General features: G+C 45.6%; 1 protein-coding gene across 3 annotated transcripts in view; it reads right to left on the bottom strand.

Annotated features, from left to right (window-relative positions):
• Nucleotides 1–13,919, bottom strand: part of WASF3 (WASP family member 3) — a 90,194-nt gene extending 76,275 nt beyond the window's left edge. For all 3 annotated transcript variants that reach the window (XM_033843700.2, XM_073794987.1, XM_073794988.1), the window contains exon 1: nt 13,783–13,919. The gene's annotated coding sequence lies outside the window, so the exon portion shown is untranslated. The remainder of the gene's footprint in view (nt 1–13,782) is intronic.
• Between the last annotated feature and the right edge of the window lie 1,542 nt (nt 13,920–15,461).

The following is a 15,461-nucleotide window of genomic DNA, read 5'->3' as shown; positions in this document are numbered from 1 at the left end:
ACCCGCTGCTTGAGGCCCAGAAGCAGTTCTCTGTGTCTCATCTATTAAGGAAAATCATCCTACTTTTTCCCATCCTTGCTTGTCTCTGTTGCCTCTGGAACTTGCCCTCACGTGATCCGGGACCATCTGAATAAAAAGCTCCCGCAGAGGACTGCCGTAGACATCAAATTTGATCACGTAATGAAGACCCCTAACACGTACATCATCAGACGTGCACTCTTCTGAGAGCTGACACACATCGCCCACACGAACTCTGTCCAAGCCACGGCACCTTAGCTGTTACCCTCTTTCCACTAAGACCCCAGGCTGCAAATTACCACTTAGCATTCATTTCTTTCTGCCCCATTTTTAAACGTCCATAGAGGTGCCCTTCCACAGCTTTCTTAGTGACTAATTATGCCCTCAAGGTATTGACCCTCTTAGGAGATCTGTTAACAGCTAAGAAGGACATCTAGGTTGTTCTGCCCTCTCTTCCAAGGTGTGGTCCCAGGACGCACACACAGGTCTGAAGGTTTCTTAGGAATTTTCTTGCTGTTGCTATTGTTCTTTATTCTGCCGATTCCTGGGCGATTTTTTACTCTCAGTACAGAAGTCGATCCTTCATTCAGTATTCACGTGGCTTCCTTTACTCCTTACATCAACTCTGTGGGACAGGCGTTGTTTTCTTAGACAAGGAAGTCAAGGCTCACGGAAGTTAAGAAATGGCCCCCAAACCACACAGCTAATAAACGGCAAAGCCAAGATGTGACCCCAAATCAGTCTGGCCCCAAACACCGGCTCTTGACTGGGTTGCAATTCTGTCTCTCATCGGGTCTGAGAGGCACTCAATCATCCAGCCCTGTGCACATCCCACTGTGTTCCAGAAACAAGACAGCATTTATTGGAAGTAGGTGAAAAAAAGAAAAGGAAAATAAGAATAGAAGCATTAAGTGAGCTAGAAATGAGACACATACAGAAGGCATCCCTTAGATCCTGCACATCTGCTTCAGGTGAGCCACAAATCTGGTTCAAGAACCTGAAAAGGGGAATCTAAGGTTTTACAGAATAGTGTCCACAAGCCACACATCTACCAACTACTAAACCAAAGTGCCTGTACTCCTGATTCTAAGAGCTGGAAGCAATTCCAGCAAACATAGAGTCCACACCTACTGACATCCTATCCCCAAGCAGGGGCTGAATAATCCCCAAGGCATATTCCTCTTTCTTCAATGTTCCAAATGGCCCCTCTGTTCTGATTCCAGAGCCTAGCTGGCATAGCCTCATAGCAAATGACTGTCGAGGAAAGAATCTCTAGTAAATGGTCATTAAAAATAAAAGCCAAGAAGCTCTGATCGTCTTCCATTGATAATATAAGCTGGGACCCCTTGCCCACAGAGCAGTAGTTTTGTAACTTTTTTTTTTTTTTTTTAAACAAAATTTTCACCAGAATGCCAAGCAGCCAGAAGGGAGTAACTCTGGTTGGAACTAGAGTGAAAGCTTCCAACTGATTTCTTCATCATAACTTCTCTGAAACTTGGCAAGTCACTCAGGACTGTCCCCTGCCCTCCCCGACACTTACAGCTAACGCACCTCCTACTGCTTCCTTCAAAGTTTATCGCTTGTTTTCCTTCCAAAAGGAGCAATTAGCAGCAAAAGTGAAACTCCGGGTGGTAAGCCTATTAAATAATACACTTCTTAAACGTACATACAGGATATCTCAGCAAATTAAGAAAACTGAAGCAATACGCAACAACTTACATATGGCAGCAAGGAAATACGAGTGACTAGAAAAGTTACAAAACTATGCTAGATTTAACAGTGAGAGCATTAAAACGTAATCTTAGGATACAGCATTTACCGTTTATACATCTGGGGGAGAGGGAAGGAAAACATCAAAAAGCTCTGGTCAACCCAAACCTCTCTGGGTTTCTATTTATTCAACTTTCCTAAAATGTGATTTAACTAACTACTGTTCATGTCCCTAACACTTCAGGAATTCTGGGAAGTTAAATGTAAATGAAATTTGCCGAACCTTATGATTTATTTTAGTACTTTCATGAGAAGACCAGGATGAATCAAATTTCACTCAATTTAGGAAAAGAAATCACATTCCATTCATCCAGATAAGGAAGGATTCCTCATTCCACCAATGACCAATGCGTGCAAAGCAAACATCATCTTTAAAAACAACAGAAAGAAATTCCAAAATTACCAGAAATAATTTGAGGCTGACACTAGACTTAAAGGGGGAAAAAAAAAGTCAACAAGCACCAAAATGTATTATATGAAATCCAACACTTCAGAAATAATATTTGAGTGCTAACTGGACCTACAAACGCATATGCGTCTAATGCTTGGCCGCTTTTATACAAAGCCCGCTGAAAGTGGGATTCCATTCACGGAGGTTCTTTGAGATGTTCCAGACAGAAACAGCAACTGCGCAAATGTTTAAGCTACTTTATGCTACAGCACTTCTGAGGGAAAAACAGCGTGAAAGCCAACTTTTGAACATATTCATATTAATAAAAACCTATCCTAATACCCTTCTAAATGGAAAAACATAAGAGGTTATTTTTAAATGCAAATTTACATATTGGAAAGCCAAAAATACGCAGCAAGAAATGACTGGAAATACAGGCATCTCTACTCTTCAACATCTAAGGTTTCGGAAACGCAGTCAATCTAGAAATCACGCGTTTTTCGGCATGATTCAGTTTCATTTTTTCTGGGCTCATTCATTCGTTTCTGATGACCATGCACAATCAGTGGGCACGCTAACCGTCGGGAATGCTGTCTCCTGGTGGAAAAGGGTCATCACAGGGCTGTATATCATGTCTAAAGATCATCGTAAGGTGGGGACAAAGAAGGAGCAAGATACAAAGAGAATAATGCTTTCCTTGTCTTTCATTCTTTTTCCCCCAAAAGTTCAAAGAGACAAAAAAATAATGGTAAACTAGGCACGGTGATAATGGACGTGAGATTTTGTTTTATCTGCAAAACAACCCAAAATATCAATGTCTCCTCAGCGAAAGAGAACTGTTGTTTTCAACCTTATTTCCCATTCTTGGCACTTCAGTTTAGTGTTTGTCTGGAATCAGGCTACTCACCTGTGTAATCCATGGAACGTTAAAATATTTGAATTTTGTCTGTCTATCATCTCAAATTACTCAATAAAAGGAAAGCCAAAAAAAACAATCATTAAATAATTTGCTTATAATGAATCATAACCAGCCTCCCCCTTCTCTAGCTTGGATATTTTATTGACTTTTGTATTTTAATCTAGTTTCTCTCTTCTTGTTGTTTTACAGTTTCACAATAGAAAGACAGTTCCGCACAACTATCATTCTAAAATTCTATAGTCTAAAACACAGTCAACATAAATAGGTACATAGACGATTTCCATCATTTCCTTTAAACTCATTTCCATTTTTCCTCTCACTTTTAACTTACCAAACCAAATTATTACTGAATAACATTTTAGCCTCAGATAAGGTCTCAAATGTTTCTTTGAAAAGATGAATGTTAATTTTAAAACAAATGCTTTTCACCTCTCTTTAAAAAAATAAAAAGTAAAACACAGTCACAGATCATTTTTCGACAGTTTTGAGGTTAAGTTCTACCTAGACGTTAGGAGATTAACAAAACTGACAAACCTTTAGAATGACCACACACACACAGAAAAACGAGAAAAATCACACGCTGGTAAAATCAAGAATGAAGAATAGACATTGAGGGGCTTCCCTGGCGGCGCAGTGGTTGAGAGTCCGCCTGCCGATGCAGAGGACACGGGTTCCTGCCCCGGTCCGGAAGGATCCCACATGCCGCGGAGCGGCTGGGCCTGTGAGCCACGGTTGCTGAGCCTGCGCGTCCGGAGCCCGTGCTCCGCGGTGGGAGAGGCCACAGCAGTGAGAGGCCCGCGTACCGCAAAAAAAAAAAAAAAAAAAAAAAAAAAAGAATAGACATTGATCACTACCAACCAGAAAAACTTCACAAGGATTACGAGGGAATACTCTCAAGAAGTTTATGCCACCAAACCAAACAACTTAGATGAAAAGGAAAAATCCTGGAAACATACAAATTAACAAAACTGACTTAAAAAGAAAGAGATAAGCTGAATAAATGTATGGCAAGTTAAGAGATTGAATTAGTAATTTAAAATCTTCCCACAGAGAAAACCTCAGGCCCAAATGACTTCACAGGTGAATACCTAAAACAGAAATACCAATCTTTCACAAATTTTTCTAGAAGAGGAAACACTTCCTAACTCATTCTATGAAACCAGTTTTATGCTGACACCAACACCAGACAAAAATAGCACAAGAAAACTACAGATCAGGGCTTCCCTGGTGGCGCAGTGGTTGAGAGTCCGCCTGCCGATGCAGGGGACGCGGGTTCGTGCCCCGGTCCGGGAAGATCCCACATGCCGCGGAGCAGATGGGCCCATGAGCCATGGCCACTGGGCCTGCGCATCCGGAGCCTGTGCTCCACGACGGGAGGGACCACAACAGTGAGAGGCCTGCCTACTGCAAAAAAAAACAAAAAAAAAAAAAAAACACAAAAAAAACTACAGATCAATATCCCTCATGAATTAGATGCAAAAATACTCAACAAAATATTAACAAATCAAATCTAGAAACACAGAAAAAGAATTACATACCATGAACAAACGGGATTTATCCGAAGAATGCAAAGTTGGTTTAACCTCCAAAACTCAATTAGTACTATATGTCATATTAATAAACGACAATACTACATGGGTGTCTCAATAGATACAGATTTTTCTTTCACAAAATCCAACACCCATTTGTGGTTAAAAACCCCCAACAAAGAATTTAGCATCTATTCATTCACGGTCAGGGCTTTCTATTTCAGACATTTTTCCCTACTCTAGGTCATGAAGCTACCCTATATTATTTTTTACCTTTCATCTTTAGATCTACAGTCTGTCTGGCATTGATTTTTGTGTATGTTATAAAGTAGGGGTCAAATGTCATTTATGGACATCCATCTCAAGGATCACACACCAATGACCAAAAAGACCATCCTTTCCAAACTATTTTACACTTAACATAATCAAATGTCTACAGATGTTTGGTTCTGTTTCAGGTCTTTCTGTTCAGTTTCATTCATCTGTTTGCCCACAGTTGTGACAATACCACATGGTCTAGAATATTACAACTTTATAAACTCTTGATATCTGATAAGTCCTGCCACCTGTTGTTCTTCAAGGGTGTCTTGAAATTCTTTGCCCTCTACATTTATATAAATTCTAGAAACAGATAGTCAATTTCCACCTCCTAAGATTTTTTCATACTATGGACTAGGGTTGAACAGTATCTATATCAATTTAGGGTGAACGGACATCTCTATATTTAGTCTTTCATACCATGAACATGGTATATTCCCTCTTTTCTTACCTGTTCCTTAAATTCTCTAAATATTTTACGGTTTCCTATGTCAAGGTATTATAAATTTCTTATAAGTTCTATTCCTATATATTTGGATTTTTAATGCTATTATAAGTAGTACCTTTATTAACTTCATTTTCTAATTGTTTACGGCTATAGAGAATCTAGCAACCATGCTAAAGACACACCTTAAGTCTAATAACTTACACGGATTCTTTTGGATGTTTCTGCATACACAATAGTTTCACCTGCATATACTGAATTTTTTTCTTCTTTTCCAACTCTAGTATTTTTTATTTCTTTTTCTTATCTTACTGTGCTGGCAAGAACCTACAATATAATGCTGAATAAATGTGGTAATTACAAGCATCCTTATCTCATTGCCAATTTTAGAAGATAACTTTTCATTATTTCAACACTAATATGATATTTGCTCTAAGTTTTCTCACCGATACTCTTCCTAGTTTGCTTAAAAGTTTTTCATCATGAATAGATATTAAATTTTAGTGTTTCCTGCATCTAATGATGACTGTATAGTTTTTTTCTCTATCAATATGGTGAGATGCATTGGATTTGTTGAATGCTAAACCGACACTGCATTCTAGAATAAACACCAATTGTTCATGATATATTATCATTTTATGTTGATAGATCTAATTGTTATCTTTTAGGATTTTTGCAAGCATGTTCATGAATGAGACTGTCCTATGATTTTTTTCTTGTAACATCCTTGACAATATTAGATATTAAGATTATGCTGGCCTGGCAGGACTTTCAGGCTCAGAGGATTTTGTCCACCTGCTTCCAAATCTCCTCATACATTCTCCCTCCAAAACATACACAAGGAGAGCAAAAATATCCACATATGATCCATGCCTTCCAGCATTGATATAGGAGGCGGAATACAACAGCCTTCAAATCATCTGTAAGTGGAGGAATAAACTAACTGAATTCCAACAGAGCTTCCAACACACACCACTGCAAGCCTAGAGATGCTTCTCGTGCTGAGTCACTGACACGTTGCATTATTCACGTAAGCCCACCACACCTAAAACACCAACTTGGGAGGCTCAGCCATCACTGAAAGTACAGGTGGTGTTGTTTTCATTCCTGATCCTCATGTAGTTTTGATTCTCATTATTTATATACAGCTTTATTATGATGAGTATTTCCTATAAGTTCATTCAAATCTTTGTTTAATGGGGGACAAGACAGACAAGCTCCCACCACTTACGTCCAATAAAATCATAAGCATCTCAAACAGTAAAAAATTGGATAAAGTATACATTCCATTAAAAAAAACTGTACATGCAACTTTTACTTATACACAGTTGATCTAAGTTATATCAGTGTCCAAAAAGAGAAAAAATGCTGAGTAAATATTAAAATGCAGGGCAATACTGTTTGTCTCAAATGAAATTTGACTATCAGTAGCAACCAAATAGCCTAAGAAATAAAGCCACAAACTTCTAAACTGCATAGCAGAAAACGTAGCCATAAATGTAGTTTCAAAGAAAAATTCTGTCCTAAACCCTTTAATGCCTGAGCCCCAACACAATTCTTCCAAATGATACCCTAAGTTTTGTCATGACCATAATTTTTTTTTTGGAGGGGCAGAATGGAAGGAACTGGGCATATTGGAAGTGGAAGAAGGCTTTAATTAGCCTATGTGATGCAGTGGACAAACAGCACAGAAGCTGTGCGTTTTTAATTACAGCTCAGGTAGGGACTTCATTATCGCTGATAAGCCTTGTAACCGTTCAAAATTACAATGCCAATTTTTAGAAAAAGAAGTAACGTTTTAATAATCTTCCTCCCTGGGATATCTCAAAGAACAATTCCCACTTTAGTCAAGCCTTTGGAAACAAAGTTGTTTGCAGTGTGTAATTAAAATCTGAAGGCAGGTGACTGGGGAATTTGGGGGTTTCTGTGACTGCTGGTTTTTAAACCAATAATCAAGGTAGTTAACTCTAAAAGGTGTACAAAAACGGGAGACAAGTCCTATGGAAAACTAAGAACCAAGATATGTTTTAAATCTACAGGGTTGGTTATAAAACAAATGCTTTCCCATTTCTACTGAAACAGACGAAGGTCCTATTCTGAAAAATTACAATCATGCCCCCAAAATTAAGGTCTTACTTTGCAGAGATGGAAAGTGAATCTATTCCTCCCCTTTCTAGGCTGTGGACAGCCTCGCACAGGATGAGACCAACGTGAGCACAGGCTCTATCTCCTTGCAACCTTCTGGTTAATGTCATCCTCCCTTTGGATGGGACATTTTGCTCCCTCCTGTTTAGACACTATTCCTTCCATGCACCACAGGGAGTAATTCAAATCCATGGCCTCTCCTTAAGCATTCACTCTAACCTGAGGAAAGAATACCACCCAGCAAAGAGTTACAAAGTCAGCTGAAAGCTGATATCTGCCTAGGTAATTCCCTAACACAGGACTACATAAGGTAATAGGCAAAAACCAAAACCCCCTGTGTCATACACACATTTTGAGGAGCTGAAAAAATAAGTGTGACATTAGTAGGGCAAGATGACTCAGATCAAGTTTTTAAAATTACATAGTAGGGGTAGTGTTCTGCTTAGGTCATGAATCAAAACTTATGACATACTCAGTCAATGAAAAAGTATCTGTTGAAGCTCTTCTATGGCAAAGAATACACTGTTACATCCACTTAGCTGATAAAATACGGCTCCATGGGTTGTGGTTCACAGTCAATCACATCCACACTTTTATACTGCAACAGAATTTCACTGAACTGTTCACGTGCACAAAAACAAGTACCAGCACTCATGGGAGGATGCTCTGAGATGAACTACAATGCAACGGTTGCAGTAGGCGATGCAATCTTCGGATTGCGCTGGAGCACAACTTTTATAGGCCCAATACGGGTTTTCAGAAATCAGAAGTACTCAGAGACCAAAGGTCACATCCGCTGGGGGAAGACAATGTGTGTTATCACTGCGAGCTAAGGCTATGACCTAACGAGGTCTTTACCTCAGGTTATCTGACAAAGGCAGACACACCTACGAAACAGGCACCACGATGTCTGGTTGTTGACCAGAAGGGAGTTTATAGTTACGTGAGCTGGACAATCGACCCTCTGCCTCAGCTCTCTAGCTTTTGACGACAGGACCTTGGCTGTATCAACACTGTTATCACCAGTAACGAGCGTGATACACAGTAGGCACTCAAACACGTGTGGACCTCCTGAAAAGAACCAGAAAGCAAAAACTGAAAGAAAGAAATTAAAATAAATAAAACACTGAAAAAGTTCAAGAATATAGCTGAAGACGTCTTTACATTAGTTTCAAGACCACTGCTCCAGAAGGTCAAAGGGCATCCCAACAAGAGGAGCAAGGGACAATGTCACTCGTCCGAAGTTTAGAAATGATCCCAGATGCTGTGCTCAGGGTCAAGGCCCAGAGGCTCTAGTAGACCTGAAAGGTGGGAAAATACCCTGGGATGTTTGGGATGTTTAAAATTTTTAAAAAAAAAGTCAACAGAAGCAAAGAGCTAACCTCAAAGAGAACAGGCACAGGTCCGGGGAAGAAGAAACAAAACAGGGTGGCTCTAAAGATCAGGAGTGAAATCCAAGTATATGGAAAAATATTCTAATCTAGGGACATCTATTAAGTTAGGAGGATAGGCTCTGACACAAAACAAACAAGACTGGCCTTGAGGTAAGTGGCTGAGAAAGCACTGCCAGGACAGGGCAGCAACGGAGAGGACGTCACAGATAATGTGACCCCAGAGGACACCAGGACCTGGAAAAAGACAAGGCTGTGCGCACATAAACCCACCCTTGGAAGGACCACCCGCCCTAGGAAAAGCATGCCTTAAAGGGAAAACAGCATCCTAAAAAGTTTGTTTTTAATAAGAGTAAATAAAGTCACTGTTAAAAACATTCCACCCTGCGCCAGACGTTCTTCTCTAGTGAAGGCCCTTCTCTCCTCTTCAAAATCCAGCCTCCCCTGACTGGCTTCACCTCCTTAGCACCACCACCCCTTAATCCACGGCAATAAGGCTCCACTGTGATGCCTCTTGCCAAAATCAGTAATTACGTCCTAGGGCTAAAACCAATGGAAATTTTGAAACCACCATCTAGCAACCTCTGTCTAGCAACCTCTCTCTCTTGGTACTTTTACACAAATCCCTCCATTAAAAAAGAAAAAAACGTCCCCCTTCACCCACCCTCCTCTGTCACCCTTCAGCACCAGCACACTCTGTGGCCCCTGCTCACTAGGAAGCCCTCTCACAAACCAGCCATCTCACTCCTGCCCCCATCCCTGCGTCATCACTGCCGTCAGCTATGTTACAATGACCTGGCTGTTATCATCCCTCTTTGCTGACGTTTTCCTGGACCATGGCTTCCCAGACACCCAAGCCTTTCAGTCTCAGTGTGGGAGCTTATCTTTTAAACACAAGAGTCCTTCAGATCCCATTCTCCGCACTCCTTTTCTTTACGCATGGTCTGCACAAGCTTCTTGAATCTACTCCATTAACAAAGGCAGAGGTTCTAGAACTTTCTCTTCTCACTGCACCGGTTCGCTCAGCCCTGATTGCAAGGACAAATGCCTACTGAGTAATAGAACCATTAGATACTGCAAATAACAAGTATCTATGTCCTAGCGACTTAGTACCCATTTGAAAACAGCACACTACAACTGAGAGAAAGTGGGTATTTCACTTCTCTCTTCAATAAAGCACAAACAGCATAATTTCTCACACCTTGGAGTCAGACTGGATAGCACCTCCCCCGTTCCCTGGTCCACACCGATCTGCACGCAGAACAGCAACCAGTGAAACCCCAGCTTTGCAAAGATGACGTCATCAGAAGGAACGTGACAGAAACTCCTGGAGAAACCGAGCAGGCAGGTCCCGCAAGGCTGACAGCTGTTTGCACTGCTGAGCGTCCTTCGTCGAACTCATACTCCCTGCGAGTTCACTGTGGCAAACAGTTTGGGAACCGGTGCTGAGAACTCTCACACGCGTGCCTCCAGTCCAGCCACCTCCCAATATCCGGATCCCAGTGCAGCCACTGACCGCTGCGTCCCGCAGGCACCTTGAACTTGACAAGGGCAGCATCTTTCCCCCAAACGGCGGCTGCTCGCTGTCCTGGGGCCTAAGGACGGCCTCACCACCCACCAGCCGCCCGGCCACAACTCGGCACTGCCCTGTGCCCTCGCTCTCCCAGCACACGCGCGCGCACAGACGCGCGCGGACCACGCCGTCCTACCCCCTCAGGCTCCCCTCCCTCCAGCCTTGCCCCGCTATCCGTTCTCCAAGGGCACGTCTGACTGCGTCCTTCTTCGGCTCGGAAGGCTCCGGCCGTTTTGGTCACCCAGCAGGGAGGCCAGGCCCATCCTAACGGGCCTCGCAGGGCCCCGGAGGCCCGGCTCACCCCTCCTCCTGCCACGCGGCACCCCGGCCCCCTCCCCCCACGCAGCCCTAACCTCGGCTCTAGCTGCTCCAAAGCCTCGTGTCCCCGACAGGCCTCTGTACTCTCTCCTTCCCCCTGGCACTTCTGGGGGCGCTTTCCTCGTCTCTCCGAACCGTCCCCAGGCTCGGGTTTCTGGTCATCCTGGGAGCTCCGCGAGGGCCCGTTCGGAGCACACTGCGCCGTGACCAGCGGCTCCCACGGCCGCAGATGCCGCCGAACCGGGAGCTCATCCGGGGCCCACAGAGGCACCTGCCTTGTTCCCCTGTGTCCCCGAACACCCCGTGAACCCTGGAGTTCGCTGAATGAATAAAGCGGGCCAATGAGTGGGTCCGGCCACTCACGGGATGCTCCACGGGCCTCACCGCGGGTTCTGCCTCAGCAGCCGCCGCGTTGCACGCGAACTGTTCGTCTCGGCACACCATGAGCATCCTCAGAGCTGTCGTCTCTTATTTCTGCAATCCCAGTATTGAAATAGCAGCGCCCGGTACTTCGCAGGCATCCACTAAAGGGCTTTTGAATAAAAAAGGTGACTACCCCATGGCATTAAGTGCGGTTACCCCTGGAGAAAGAAACAGGACCAGACGGGGGGCGACAGGACCAGGAGGAAGGGGGAACTCAGACTTCCGGCTCCACTTATCTCTACAGTGACAGTAAATGTATGTTACAACATGCGTTATTTACGCATTGCTGGTCTACAATATTCCTGCATTACCAGCCTTAAATGAAGGCAGGGGTAGAGAACCAGCGGGGAAGAGGCATGCATGGGTCCCAACGCCATGAGCAGCTCCCGAGAACATCTGCCCTCTAAGAGGAAAACCAGGCCTTAAGAAAAAAAGAGGACTTAAAAGAGAAGTCGAACATTTGCAGTCTGTCCAGCCATATGGAGGCGCTCCCAAGAAAACATAAGGAAAGATAGCAGCCTGTGAGTGGAAAACACAATCTCGAATATTCTCCAGAGAAAGTCCTGGGAACTCTAAAAGACCATTAGCAGTGGTCCACGAGCTATATGTTGAATACTTATAACAGGCAACTATTTCAATCAAAACGTTCCAATAACCAGAAGGTTCCTTGCCACATGAAGGCTTCCATGGGAAGGGTAAGGCGCATCTACAAGGACACACTGAGAAGAGATGGGTGCTATAATGTTGGCAGGACCGCTCGGCAAAGTGTCTTTTTTCACCTTTATTTTCAGAATTTTGTAAAAATGGTGTAGCACATCATTGCCTATTAGGTCATAAATCTGAGGCAAACAGAGAAAACAATGCTATAATGCAACTTCATGTCAGCAACCAGACATGAAAGAACAATTTTTATAAGGAGATAGTTCCAGAACGAGCTTCTTTTCACTGTGTTAAGAAAACAGAGACTACAGGTCAGACGGTAACTATATAAAGCCAACCAAACTTTCCAACCTAGTGAGCTTGAAACATCTGAAAAGACACAACTCTCATGAATATCAATTAAGGAGGTCTTTAAAAAATGAAGAAAAATGAGTATGACGTGGACGCTCTTAGGAAGGAGACCAGACGCACAATGAGAACTGCCTATGGGAAAGGCCAAACCCGGCTTTCTTTCGTTTAACCTCTCAAGTAGATAAAAGAACTAGCTTTAAAGAATCTCTGCATTGTTTCACTGCTAGAAAAAGGAAAGTTAGGTAAAGCACGTACAAAAAGAAGTCATCAGCATTCAATAGAATTTGCCCTAGAGGCAATAGAGAAGTAAGTCAATTATAACACTTTGAACCTAGTTTTGACAGAGAAGCAGACATTTTAAGTTTTAGGCAAACCTAATTTTTTTTAAGATGCAAAACATTTCTAATGGCTGGCTCCTGCCCTTAAAAATGTGGATTCCGATTCTTAATCTTTCATGCCCCACGATGCATTTGATTTGAAGAGCTTCAAAGCAAAAACAGGCCTTTTTAATTGTCAGTTGTTAAAAACGTAATAATTACTGCTGGTAATAACTGAGAATTTAAAATTCATCCCCAAACGAGAAAGAATTCCTATTCCGCCCAATAGCAGCTGAGAAACGAGATGCTCCATTCATCCTTAAACCCACAGCTGAGTTTCTTAATAATTAAGAACTCTGCTCTCCACCAGGGAACTCTCCCTTGCACAGAAGCTGAACCAAGAAGAAATCGCCATTGCCGGTTAAGCAGCACACACGGAGCACACACGGAGAGGCAAAGGCTTTCCCCTCGCCGAAGCCCCGGCGCGCAGGAGGCGCGAGAGCCAGGCCCCGCCGGGAGAGCCTCCCGAGAGGACGCATCCCGGCCCGCGGGCCCCGGCGCGCCCAGTCCTCGCACCCCGCAGCGGGCCGCTCGCAGGCTGCCGACCCCTTCCCGGCACCCGGAGCCCCGCTCGGCTACCAAGGCCGGGACCAGGACCACGGGCGCCCGCAGCCCCGGGGGAGGGGGCACCGGCCGCGGGGAGGGCGAAGCCGAGGGGAGAGGGCCGGACCCGGGCGGCGGGCACGCGGCGACTGGGCCAGGTGCGGCGAGACCGCGCGCAGCCCGGAGGGACGCGAGGCTCCCGGACGCGAGGCAGCCCCGGGCCCACGCGTGCGGCGCGGGCCGAGGCCCGGGCGCCACCTGCGGCCGGGATGGCGAGCGCCTGCCCCGCAGCCGGGTGGCGCCCACCGGGGCCGGGGGGCGGCGCGGGCGAGAACGGTGCCGGGCCGCGCGGCGACGGCGGGAAGCCCGGGCCGGCGCGGGAGCCGGCGGGGAGGATGCGCCGGGCTGCAGGGCGGGCGCGGGCGGCGGCGCGGCCGCAGTGGGCCCCACCGCCCGCCCGAGCGCCCGGGCAATGCAGCAAGTTCACTTGGCCGCGGGGCTGCGGGGCCCGCGCCCGCCTCTGCCCGCGGGGCAGCCGCCCAGCCCGAAGCCGAGCAGCGCAGGGGTCAGGGCCGGGCACAGGGAGACGGCTGGCTGCAGCCCGCACTCACCGGTCCGCGGTTCCGCCGCCGGCGCCGGCGCCGCGCTCTCAGCTCCATGCTCCCGCCGCTTCGCGGCCGCCCGGCGCCCCCACCCCGCACCGCCCCGCACGCAGCGGCGCCAGCGACGCCGCCTCCGGCCCGGCCACGGCCGCGGCCACGCCCCCTCCCGGCGGGGGGCCAGGCCGGAGCGAGAGGGGGGCCCAGCGCCGGCTCCACCAACCAGGGCCGGCTCACCGGCCGCTGCCCCCGGATTGGCGAGCGCCTCGGCCAATGGGGGCGCGGCAGGAGTGCGGCGCGTCGGCGCCGGGGGGCGGGGGATTGCGGAGGAGGTGGCTCTAGCCCTTCGTCCTCCGCCCCTGGGGTCGGGCTGAGGCTTTAGCCGGAGTCCCTCCCGGAGTGGACAGGTAGGGACTCTTTGGGCAGAGTTTAGCCTGGGGGCCGTGCAGCACCTCCGCTAACGATGTACCACTGCAGTGCCTTTGGGTTTCCACCCATACTCTAACCTTCCCTGGGTTTGAGGGCTCTTGGAGACAGAGGTCCATCTATCTACCTGTGTGCTGCAGAGTTGAGGGTTCACAACCCTGAGAGGATTACAGCCATGCCCTCGGTTGGTCTTATGCCCTTCTCAAATCCGTCAGCATTCTGCCTGCAGAATCTTCTCATTCCCTCTGCAGATTCCTCTCTTCTTTTCCCCCCGCCCCCGACTTCAGTCTCCGTCCGCCCAAATGTGAGAGAATCCACAATACCTATTAAATACGGGGTATCCCATAAACTGCCCAGCCAAGCCCCCTGGCAGTGGGACTTGATTGATGACTCGGGAGTAAGCTTAAGGAAAGAAAAGGGAGGAGGAAAAGGAAGGAAAGGAAGACAAGAAAAAAAGGAAAAGCCAATTATGTTCTCCTAGGTCCTGAAGGAAAGGGGTTTAAAAATGGAAGTGTTATCTTTATTTTACTTGCCTTTATGCTTTTTGGTTTACCGATAAGGTCACTAAATTGAAAAGCTTTTAGGAAATAAGTTCAAATCTCAATAAAGAGTCCTAGAAAAACTAACTCAGGTTGTCTTTACAGACATGTGATAACTACCCACATCTGATCCGGCTCCTAACAGCAACTAAATGCTAGGGAAAATGCATAGCAGCTGATAACAATTTTAGCAAAGTTTGAAGCACCAGAAATGCAGAAGAAAACGCATGCATCCCTCTTCATGTGTAATCTATTAACCTACATTACTTCCAAAGGAAGCGTTTTTAAAGCTCTATTTTAAGGTGACATATATTTAATTTCCATACCATGTCAACATGAAATATTCTGGTCATTAATAAGGTAAACAGGAGTTTAGTGAATTATTACAGTGCTCTGTATTTGTAATATTGATAGTAGGGTGATAAATTTCTGTTGCATTCAAAGCTGACTTGTTATTCAAGTTGAAATGGCTTTCCTTCATTTTATCTTCATTTACCCAGGGGAATAGCTTCCAGGTCTATATTTAGGTCATTGATTTAGAATTCAAAAATGTGAAGGTGTAAGATACCCAGAGTCTGTTTTCAGGGTTGCTAATCACATTTCCGTTGCTTCTCCTGTCTTCAGTGACCCCCCCCCCGCAACTTTATATGAACTGCTGCTACACTTAATTCACACCCACTATTAGCCCTTAATTGTACTGTCCTGAAGTGTTCAGGATTGTTTCAT

Source organism: Tursiops truncatus, chromosome 18 (genome assembly GCF_011762595.2).
Source record: "Tursiops truncatus isolate mTurTru1 chromosome 18, mTurTru1.mat.Y, whole genome shotgun sequence".
NCBI lineage: Eukaryota > Metazoa > Chordata > Mammalia > Artiodactyla > Delphinidae > Tursiops > Tursiops truncatus.
The sequence above is the reverse complement of the archived record's forward strand: the minus strand, read 5'-3'. Positions and strand labels throughout refer to the sequence as shown.